This window comes from Triticum dicoccoides, chromosome 2A (assembly GCF_002162155.2).
Source record: "Triticum dicoccoides isolate Atlit2015 ecotype Zavitan chromosome 2A, WEW_v2.0, whole genome shotgun sequence".
NCBI lineage: Eukaryota > Viridiplantae > Streptophyta > Magnoliopsida > Poales > Poaceae > Triticum > Triticum dicoccoides.
Genome location: NC_041382.1, coordinates 755,444,036 through 755,455,337, shown reverse-complemented (window position 1 = coordinate 755,455,337; position 11,302 = coordinate 755,444,036).

Genomic DNA, 11,302 nt, shown 5'->3' with positions numbered 1-11,302 from the left:
ATCGTGGGCTACCGACTTGGACGTGGGTTCAGCCCACGTCTCTCCACGCGTAGCCACACATATATATGTGGGGCGCTGCCAACCCTAGCCGCCACAAAACAGAACGCATCTTCGTCTCCACGCCCACGTCGTTCCTCTGCTGCTGCTGCCGCCGGTGACTCCGTCCCGTTCACCGCGTACACGGTTGACCGGAGAGCAGGCCTCCGAAACCCCGCCTCTCCGGATCCTGTACGGAAGAGGGACGATTAGGTTTTTGGGTAGCGACTATGCGACTGCTCACTTCTGTTCATCTACGTCCACATCACCTTCGTCATCACCATGTCGACCGACGCCGACCGTGCCGCCGCTGAGAAGGCCGAAGCCTACAAGAAGGCCGCCGAGGATGCCACGGCTACTGCCACCGCCACCGCTGCCGCATGGCCGATTGGAGGGTATACATCGTTTATCCCTCTCATGTTTCTTTCTGTTGTAGCAGTACTAGCGATATGCGTAGATGTTTCTACTATATGCTTAGTACGTGCTCTGTTAGATCGTAAGCAGTGTGTTATCAATGCTGTCAATGTCATAATCATGATTTATTCATGGATTAATTTAATCGGAAAACTGCCTATTTGCTTATCAGATAGGACATGTGAACGAAGGTAGTATGTCAACTGGAGATTTTAAAACTCAGCAGATATAACAGTGAGGAGTGCGACGCTGGATACAATCACCGGCCGGTGAAGACTCAAGAGATAGAGGATACAAGTAGAACCGTGTGCGGCTTCGGAGGGCGGTCTTAGAGCATTACTAGTAGAACCCTCAAACCCTCAAATCTTAAAAGCAGTTTTAAGGGTTGAGTTGTGTCACTTTTTGACACTTTTAAGGGTTGAAAAACAGAGGCAAATACTAGAACCCTCAAACCCAACCCGTAAACTGCTTTAAGGATTGGATTTGAGGGTTCTAGTCTTTGCCTCGACCCCAACCTTTAAATCTATCATTTGACATCTCACAATTCATGACAACAAGAACACAATCAACTTCCAAACAAACTACCAAATGACAATCATTGATGCATGGTTTAATAGTTTACATCACAAAATCATCATCTTCCTCCTCTCATCGGCACCATCACCCAAAAGTTGCACCTCGGCGCCATCTCATAGACCACAAGCGGGCTCCATCAAGCATCTCCATCGGCACCGGTGGAGTCGTACACACCGCCATCACCACAACTACTCATCGGAGTGTCACCTCGAAAAGTAGAGGACGCAACACGGAACATCCTCTTCCTCTCCGCGATGTCTTCCTTGTAGTCCTTCCACCATTGCAATTGGTCTTCATCCATCTCCTTCTTGGACATCATCATGTGCTCTTTCTCTTCCACCATGAGTTCTTTCCATACCTTTGCCTCTTTGAGCTTGATCATCCTCTCCTCCAACTCGGCCTTGCGCTTTGCTTCTTCACGCTTTGCTTCAACTTGTGCAAGCTTGACCTCTTTCTTCTTCTCGGTGATAAGAAGCTTCGTCTCCAATGTCTTCGTTGTCAATTCCTCTCTTGCCTTCATCATGTGGTCCATCTTCTCCCTTAGGCTTGACGCCTCTTCTTCCATCTTCACCCTTAGCTTGCCCTTCTTGTTTCCCTCGGGCTTGCTCAAGTTCCTCTCCTCCTCATCTTCACTATCATCCATCCTTAGCATTGCCGACTTCTTGGGTGCGGTCTCTTGATCCCTCACCTTCCACTTGTCAAAGGTTTGAAGAATTGACCAAACATGCTTAAATGGGAATGGCTTGCCCTTGGAAGCGGCCATCTCCTTGTACCTCATGCCGGCAATTGTCTCCTATCAACCACACATAAATCACATAAGAACCCACCAATATCATCTATCACTTGGTCCATGGCACACACATAATCAAAATAGTGAAGAAATATGTACTCACATAGTCACTCTCCACGGTTCCACTAGGTGGTGCATCTCTCACTTGGTCCATGGCCGCACTCCAACGAGAACAAGCGGGCTTGATCAACTCCCACCGGCCTTGAAGCGACCGGAAAGAGCGATGGATGAACCCACTATTCTTCGGCTTGATCTTACAATAGACGCCTCGATCCTTTGCCAATACCGTTTACCGGTTTGATCGGTGCCGGTGGTTGCATCCATTCCCACAGCTGCCCAAGCACGAACCAAGAGGACATCTTCCGCCTCGGTGTAGTTTGTCGACCGCGCGTGTGGGCGGGAAGCGGCGGTGAATGCCTCCTCCCCTATCTCGGCCACCTCCTCCTCGTCATCCCCCACCTCCTCCTCATCTTCCTCCTTCTCCTCCAAGTCGTCACCAACCCTAAAGGGGTCTAGAGGCGGAGCTCCGAGGTCCACCTCCGTGTTTTGGAGGAGGTCCATGAATGAGGATGGGTTTGCCATTTCCTCGAACACCTCGTGCGCGGCGGGAGGAGGTTCGGTGACAGCGGCCGCCGCGGGCTTCTTCCGCGGCTTGGTCACGGCCGGGGACGAGCCGGCGACCTTGGAGGCCGCCCCTCGCGGCCCATGAGAGGCCGCCTTCGGCCGGCTCTTCTTGGTAGCCGGGGCGGGCGGCGGGGAGGCGGCGAGGGCGGGAGCCGGTGCGGGCGAGGCGGTCGGGGCGGCAGGAGGTGGTGCGAGGCCCGCCCGCCGCCGCTTGGCCCCGACATGGGTCGCCGCCACCACGTCGGCGACGGTCGGTTGGGCGGGGGCGGGGGCGGGCGCCGGGGCGGGGGACGCAGGCGGGACGGGCGGGGCGGGAGCGGCGGCCGCGGCGGGCGAGGGCGCGGCAGCGGCGGGGCCTTCCATGGCCGGCGCGGCAGCAGGCGGCGGGACGCGGGCGGGAGGAGGAGCGGTTGGCTCCAGCGCGAGTTCGGTGCGAGCGACGAGGAGGAGTGCGGGTTGGGGGGAGATTTTCCCCTCAACCCCTACTTCTACAGATTGCAAATTGATTTGAGGGTTGGACCTCTAATTTTTTTTTACGGGTTTGAGGGTTTAGAGGTTCTAGTCTATGGCGTTTTTTCGGCAAAAACTGTAAAAAAGCGGTTATTTTTAAGAGTTTGAGGGTTTGAGGGCTCTACTAGTAATGCTCTTACAGCTGTTGCTTAGAGTTTGTTCATATCGATCAGCGTGAGAAGAAACGCAAAAAATGGGCAATCGAATTGGCTGCATGTGCATCAGGGACCAATGCTGCTGCATGTGCCTCCAGACGGCCTCCTCTTTAGCAACCGAACGTCCTGCCTCCCTCTTGCCGGTGTCTTGGGAATTTGGCGGTAGTCTAGAATCTGCATCTTGAAAAGATAAACCCCAGAAGATATTCGTGCCGATCGCCTACGGACGCGGCAATAACAACGTGCGCGAGAGCAGCTAGCGCCGAACCCAACCCAGCGCCAGTGCGTGCGTGCGCAAGGCCAACTCCAACGCGCCATCCTAAACAGACGTCCGGTTCATCCGTTTTTTGTTCGTTTGAAGCAGAAAAACGGACACGGTCATTCGCTTGTGGTCGTGCGGGCGTCGGTGCTGTTTGTTTGAACGTGAAAATAAACTCCAAAAACCCCAAATAAAACATTAAAAACAACCTCGAAAATATTAAACGCGGGCCTTAAAATGGCCAAATTACCCAAGTTCGCACATTAATATAAACAAGATAATAAAAACATTAAAAATAGAAAGGGCCGCCGCCGCCGCCCTGGCCGCTGTTGCCTGCCGTGGCCGCCGTCTACTCCTTGTCGTCGTCCTCGTCGCCGATGAGGTCAACGAATGGAAGTGGTTGCCAGAAGTGGGCTTGCGGAGCCGCCTGCTGTGCCGGTTGTGGTGGCGCCTGCACAACCTCTTGGCGCGGTGGGGATGGTGACCACTGGCCGGCGTCCAGGACTGCCCGACCAATGTCGGGTTCCATCATGTCGCCTCCTCCATCGCTACCTCTGGCCGCGCCTCCTCCATGGCCTCCTCCTCCATGTACCCGTCGAGCTCGGGGAAGGCGACGTCGCCGGCCACTGACAGGGCCACCATCTCCTCAAGGCCCTCCCATTGGCGCTCGTTGTGGGTGTGGAGGGACTCCTCCATCACCTGCCACATTAGGTCCTCCTGCTCGGCGGCCGACATTGGCTCGGGGGGTAGGGACGGAGACGCGTAGGGGTGAGGCCACGAACCCGCCTGCGGCCGCGCACTTGGGGCACGCTGGGAGCTGTCACGCGGCGGTCAGCGCATGGGCGACGCGGGCTCTGCGGACGGCCTACAAAATAGGATTGTCACCGGATGTCGTGCTCGTCGTGGAGCCACGTATTCCAGAGCGGCGAGTCCACGGCGTACATCCAGTCGTGGATGAGGTCCAAGGGCAGCGGCGCGGTGATGATGGATCTCCTCCCGACGGGCGCGGCCGCTCACCGGGACCGGCGGGAGAAGCACACGGTCTGCGAAGAGGTGCCAGTTGTTGGGGAGGTGCACGTCGCCTCACGGCAATGGCATGCGCGTCTCCCAGTACAGCTGGCACACCTCCGCATTGAGGTACGGCCGCCGGCGAGGTGGGTCGCCGCCCGATGCGATATTAAACGCGGGCGATGAAGGTGGTGGTGGAGGAGGAGGCGGGTGGGGGAGCGGCGACGGCGACCGGACGACCACCCGGCCTTGTGGTCGTGCCTCGTCTTGTGACCAGGGAACAGTCGCCCCACCATTGTCGCCGGCGAAGAGGTGGAGGGCTAGGGTTTGCTTGTCGGGACTCGAGGAAGCAAGACGGCCAAGAAGTGGAAACTGTGGACTGGCCGGTCCACGGCTTCCAATTTAAAAAAATGATGATAGCATGATGTGTAGCTGACAGCCGAGGCCCGCCGCGTGTGCCCATTTACTTTGAGCGGTGGAGGTAGTTGAGAGGCCGTCACATGTCCCCAAGGTGAACGACTCACAAGCGCGTGCCCATCCATTCGACGTCCATGTAAATGCAAATCGAACGCATGTTTGCGCCAGAAATAGGCCAGACCGAACGCCAAACTGATATAATTTGAGGATGTGGCTACGTATTGGCCCGTGTCATCTGTCCGTTTTCGTCTAAACAGACACGGACGGACATGATGGGTGCGCGTTGGAGTTGGCCTAAGAAGCGTCACCGGAAAAGGAATGGATGGTGACTCGTCGTCCTGGCCGGGGCCAGGTAGATGCGGACGCAGCGGTACCTTGGCAAGCAAGGTTTTTTTTACGTCAAAAAGGCTACGGGGCTACGTACCACAGATCTATTTTCATGACGCATTCGCGCTCTGTCCCCAAGGACAAGCGTCCTCTTGCTTGGAACGTTTCATCCGGTCCCCCGTTGTTCACATCAATCAACGTGAGGAGCAGGGAAGGAGACACAAAAACTGTATATGGATTGGCCATCTGGCCGCATGACCGCGCACTAGACTAGGGAATAATTGTTGCATGTGCGCATCGTGGCTGACTTCCACCAGGTGCGCATCCGGACGGCCTCTTCGACCTGTAGCAACCAAACTAGCTTCAACTTTATATATATGATACCATCTTGAAATTTCATCACGGAGGAAAGATAGTCGCCACCTTTTCACGATTTGGAGAGGCCTACACACGCCATATCATGGAACGTATATCTCCGGCGAATCGACCGACGGAAAAGACCGGCTATCCATCTCCACCGAGGACGAACGCAGCAACGTGGGCGCACGCGAGAGAAGCAAATCCCAAGTTCCCAACCCCAACCTGCCCGAGTGGCCAAATGCATGCGGGCGTCAGCAGTACGTGGAGCCTATGACGTACGCATTCCCGTTCAGGTCGGCGTCCCTCCAATCCAACAATTCCCCTGTAGCGATTTGCTCTGCTGGAAAGTTTTCAGCCTTCCTTACAACTCCTCCCTTCTTTTGGCTTCAGAAATCGGGGCCGGCCGCCGGCCGGCGTTTGTACAACAGTAATGAAGCAGGAATTATTAGTGGTGATGCAATGATGCATGCAACAGAGCGATCGTCCATGCAGGCGGGCGCGTCCGCAAAGGTGTAAAAACAGAGAGTTTTTACGGTACATCATACTCCATAACTCAGTAAGTAGTATTACGTTAATCCAATGGCTGGTATAAAATGCAACTTGAGGGCATATTGGTAATACCAATTAGGGATAGATTTATCCTCTCACGTGATTAGTCGTAAATGCACGCATCCATAGCTCCGTCCTCCACGCTGAACGCCTAGGCCAAGAAGGATCGTTCATTTTTTTAGAACGAAGACGCCAGATGCGTCCGGCTTTAAATTAATAAAGCCACAACAGGCAGCGTAACATCACACCAAGTCTTAATACATCATTACAGGCCGTCACGGCCAACGCAGAAGGATTAACAAAAGAAGTTCAGGCGCGACTTAACAAACCACTAGCGGATTACAGGGCAACGCTCGTACAGAGCACGCAGACTCGTCAAGCACCAAAAGGGACCATGGACACTCGCCATAGTCAAGGCTCCCTAGCCATCACGTAAACTTGCATCAGACGATGTTGGGCGGTCTTGAGCAGCTCAGCATCCCTGCGCCTCCCCAACGGACTCCATTGCTGCAATAGAATGTTGCATTTGAAGATAATGTTAGCCGGATGCGAAGGGAAGCTACCCTCGATAGTGAATTTCTTCCTAATTAGCCACGTAGCGCAGAGAAGTGCCCTTACACAACTCCACATAACCCGTTTTGTACGTCTGTGGATCGAATCTAGAAGTTGGGACATCTCCGCAGCCGATCTAGGGTCCCATTGGACACCTGCCGCAGTCCGGACTGCGCTCCATGCAAATCTTGCAAGAGAGTAGGAGAAGAACACATGGTTGGCATCCTCTAGGGTCCCACACAGCGCACACAATCCCGTGGCCGGACCATTGCGCTTGGCCACATTAAGGGAGGTAGGCAGCTTATCACGGAATAGTTGCCACATAAATAGCTTGATTTTAGGGGCAACCGCGCTTTCCACAGTCCCGCGATCGCATGGTGCGCCGTCCCTCGACACAACTTGCGGTACAAGGAGTTGACCAAAAATTTCCCAGGACTGGTGAGCGCCCAGCTCACCGCGTCCGGTTCGTCCACTAGGTTGATCGGCTCAATGAGTTGCAACATAGCCGTTAGGCTTGACTGCTCTTGCCCATTTAGTTCCCGTTTGAAGTGGATCGCCGGCGGTGTCGACCCGAGCGCATCCGCCACCGTGATCGCTGGCTCCACCGCTAGGTCAAATAGATCCCGGAATTCAGCCCAAAGGGGTTGGGCCCCTATCCAATGATCCGTCCAGAAGCGGGCCGATCGGCCGTTCCCAATGGCAAACTTCGCCCCCATGGCAAATGCCGGTTTGACCGACTGCAAGTCATTCCAGAAGGGGGATCCCCTTGCCCTCCCTTCAAAGAAATTGCCCTCAGGAAAATACTTGGCCTTGAGGAGATCAACCCACAAACCAGTTGCCCCTTGGGCAAGTTTCCAGATCCATTTACACATCAAGGCTATGTTTAGAAGTCTGGAGTTGGTGATCCCAAGGCCTCCCAAAGCCTTGAGTCGACACACCCAGGCCCATTTAACCATATGATATTTACGGTTCGGGCCGGTTCCTTCCCAAAAGAACATGGCGCGGGGTGTGTCAAACTTCGCATGGACCCCTTCTGCGAGCAAGAACAGGCCCATGACAAACATTGGCAAGGAGGAAAGGCTGGAGTTCGTGAGAATTAGCCTTGCCGCCTTGGAAACGAATTTCCCTCTCCAGGGACACACCCTCCCACGTACCTTCACACATAGAGGATCCCAATCCTCTATCGTGGGTCGTTTAGTGTCTATAGGTAAGCCGAGGTACGTAAACGGGAATTTGCCTACTTTGTAGTTAAACAAGTCCGCTATACGTCTACCCTCCTCCGGCTCTACCCCCATCGCTATCAGTTCACATTTTGTGAAAGGTGATTTTGAGGCCCGACATGAGCTCAAAGCTAATGAGAATCGCCTTGACCGAAGCTATGCTGTGCAAATCCGGGCGGAACATCAAAAGTGTGTCATCCGCGTATTGCAGATGCGTCACTCCCCCTGGAATTAGGTGGTTACCAAACCCTGGATATGGCCCGCCACCGTTGCTTTCGTCAGCATCGCAGACAGCGCATCAACAACGAAGTTGAACAACAATGGCGACATCAGGTCACCCTGCCTGAGTCCGCGTTTGTTCCTGAAGAAATGCCCTATTTCTCCATTCATCAAAACTGTCGTTTGGCCTCCCGAGACCAGTTGCATTACACGGTGAACCCACACCACGGAGAAACCTCGACCCAAGAGCACCTGACGCAAGAAGTCCCAATTTACCCGGTCATACGCCTTCTCGAAGTCTAGTTTCAGTAAAACTGCCGGTTCCTTCGTGCGTTTGAGCTCATGCACAATCTCCTGTAGAGCAAGAGGGCCCTCGAGGATATTGCGCCCACGCATGAACGCAGACTGATTGCGATGGATCGAACGCTGGGCAATCAGACCTAATCGTGTGGCGCACGCTTTAGCACAAATCTTAAAAGGGACGTTAATAAGCGCAATTGGGCGGTACTGTCTAATGTTATCGGCCCCTTGCACCTTCGGAATGAGCGAGAGAACACCAAAATTAAGGTGAGATATATCTACCGTCCTACGCATAAAACCATTGCAAATCTCAAAGATGAGGCCTCTAAGAATGGGCCAGAACCGCTTGGACATTGCCACCGACCACCCGTCCGGGCCCGGCGCAATATCCACTTTCATCTCCATTACGGTGGCGTCAATTTCTTCAGGGAGAAAGGCGAGCCCCAGCTCGTCATTTTCAGTCCCCAGGACGCGTTGAGAGTCCTCCCAGACTTCCGCGCGCAGGCCAGCCCCCTGGGCCTCGCACGTACCCAAGAGGTTGATATAAAATTCGTAAATGTGGAGAGAAATGTCCTCTTGTCGCAACAGGAGCCCCTGCTCCGATTGTAACCTGAGAATGGCACATTTGCAGCGATGGCTGTTAGCGTAGGCGTGAAAGTATTTGGTATTGGCATCGCCCTTAAGTGTCCATTTAAGGCCACTACTGCGCCGCCAATATTCTTCCTCCGCACGGAGTAACGCCTCGACCTGTCCCTCAAGGGCATATCGATGCGCCCACTCCTGCTCCGAGAAGGCCCGAGCATCAGCCTGGGCGTCAATCGTGGCCATCTCGTCCATAATCGAGGCTCTAAGCTCTTTGTCCATCCTCCCTAGGTTGGCGCCCACCCCTTGAGACACGCTCTAAATCGTCCCCCGACGGCGTTCCAGAATTCCATCGGGCCACGCTAGGGTCCGACCTGCTGGATGCACGTCAGCCATCGCTCCTTGAAGATAGCCTCAAACCCTGGCACTTCAAACCAGGCCATTTCGAAGAAAAACCGTGGGCTACGCCGCAACCTATCCTCCCCTGAGGAGTAGACTAACGGAATGTGGTCGTAACCAATGCGGGTCTCCGCGACCAATGTGCACAGAGGATAGCCCATCTCCCACTCAGGCGACATGAACACCCTATCAAGCACCGAGCAGACCGGGTCGAGCTGCTTGTTAGTCCATGTGAAACGCGCGCCCGTCCTAGCAACTTCCCTTAAGGCCATGGCGGCGATAGCAGAATTGAACATGGCCACCCGCGGCCAGTTAATGTTGCTGTTATTCTTGTCGGCTCCCGACCTAATCAGGTTAAAGTCTCCCCCCACGAGAAACGGAAGCGTCGCGGCTATCACCATAGTGACTTTCTGTTGGAGTTCTCCCAAGAACTCCGCTGATCGGGAATGATCGGCACGCCCGTAGACTTGAATAACCACCAGCTCGCGGAGCGAAGCGCGAATGCGAAAGTGAGCAGCTATGAAGAAAATACCAACATCCCAAGCGATAATTTCATACGCGGCTCGGCTTAAACCCAGCAACATACCCCCCGAGTACCCAACAGCGGGTGAAAAGTGCCAATCGAAACGTTCCAGCGGGTCTATAGCTAGCAGTTCATTGAAGTGGAAATTGGTTTTAATAGTTTCCTGTAGGCCTACGATGTCCACGTCCTCTTTGCGCATATAATCTTTTAGTTGGGTGCGCCGCCCCGCGTGGCCAAATCCACGGATGTTCCAAAATAAAGCCCGCATCTAAATGACCCGGTTACGTAGCCGGACACCCCTAGAGGTGACCACTTTCGCACGCGCCTCACCTTGCCTCTGCAAGGCGAGGGAGAGGTGGCAACCCCTGTTGCCTGTCCCCCCTCATCGGGCACCGAGACGACCGTGACGGCCCCTCCCTCAGGGCCCCTCATCCTCTGGTCGACGCGCGCTGCAGCAGCAGCCGCAAGCTCTGCCTGCGCCAATTCCTTGGCCCGGACAAGCGAGATCAACTCGCGATCCCCACCCACACAGGAGGAGTCCACACCACTCGCCTCTAACACCTCAAGCAAATGATCATCCAAAAAGGAGTCTAAAACTGTGAAACGAGGAGGTGGATTACCTGAGATTTCCATGTTCTTCTGTGCTTGGAGGAGTTGCGCTCACTGCAGAGAAGGCATGTTGCCCTTGGCCCCCCTGGAGCGCGAGCTCGTGCGAATCGGCGCTGCTGGCACCGTCTTGGTACGCTTGGCCTTGGAGCTCCGCGCCATCATGGAGGCCTCTTAAAGCAGCGGATCAACGGATGTGGGGGCAGTTGGGGCCGCCAGCGCCATGACGGACTGTCGAGGAGTGGGAGGCGCACCGAGCGGCTCCATCGCCCTCACCATCTCCGAACTGACCTTCCGCACTGCCGTCTTCTTCATCATCTACGGAGCCACTTAAGGGGGTACCGCGACCACCAGGGATCGGAGACCCGCCAGGAAGCAGACGTGAGGGGTTGGGGGAGATTGCGATCAGGGAGCGTCCACCTACACCCACGGGAACCGTATAGGCCGCCACCAAGGGGGGAAAGGACACCGACCCCAGGTTGGACCCGTATTGGTTGGGCACCGAGAGCGCCATCGCTACTGAGCCCATCCCCACAGATGCATCGGCGCCGCCGTCCCCTCCGCAGGCGCAGCAGGGCCAGACACCAAGATCCCCAGCTTATCCCACGCCGCCGTATCAATGGAATCGTCCTCCTCCATGCTTGCATCAGGCTCATGGTCCTTGTCCTTGCCCCTGGACTTGTCTTTGTCTTGGTCACCCGGACCCCCACCGCGGGAAGGAGGGGCGGGGGGAGAGCAGGGGTCGCCGGGCGCGGGTTGTCAATCTCTGGCTCGAGCTTGACATTGAAACCCGCCCCGTTGAACTAGATCTGCACAGTACCATGCAGCTTAGCCGGCGCCCGGCACACAAAGAGCATGCGCACTGGACCCGCGCGG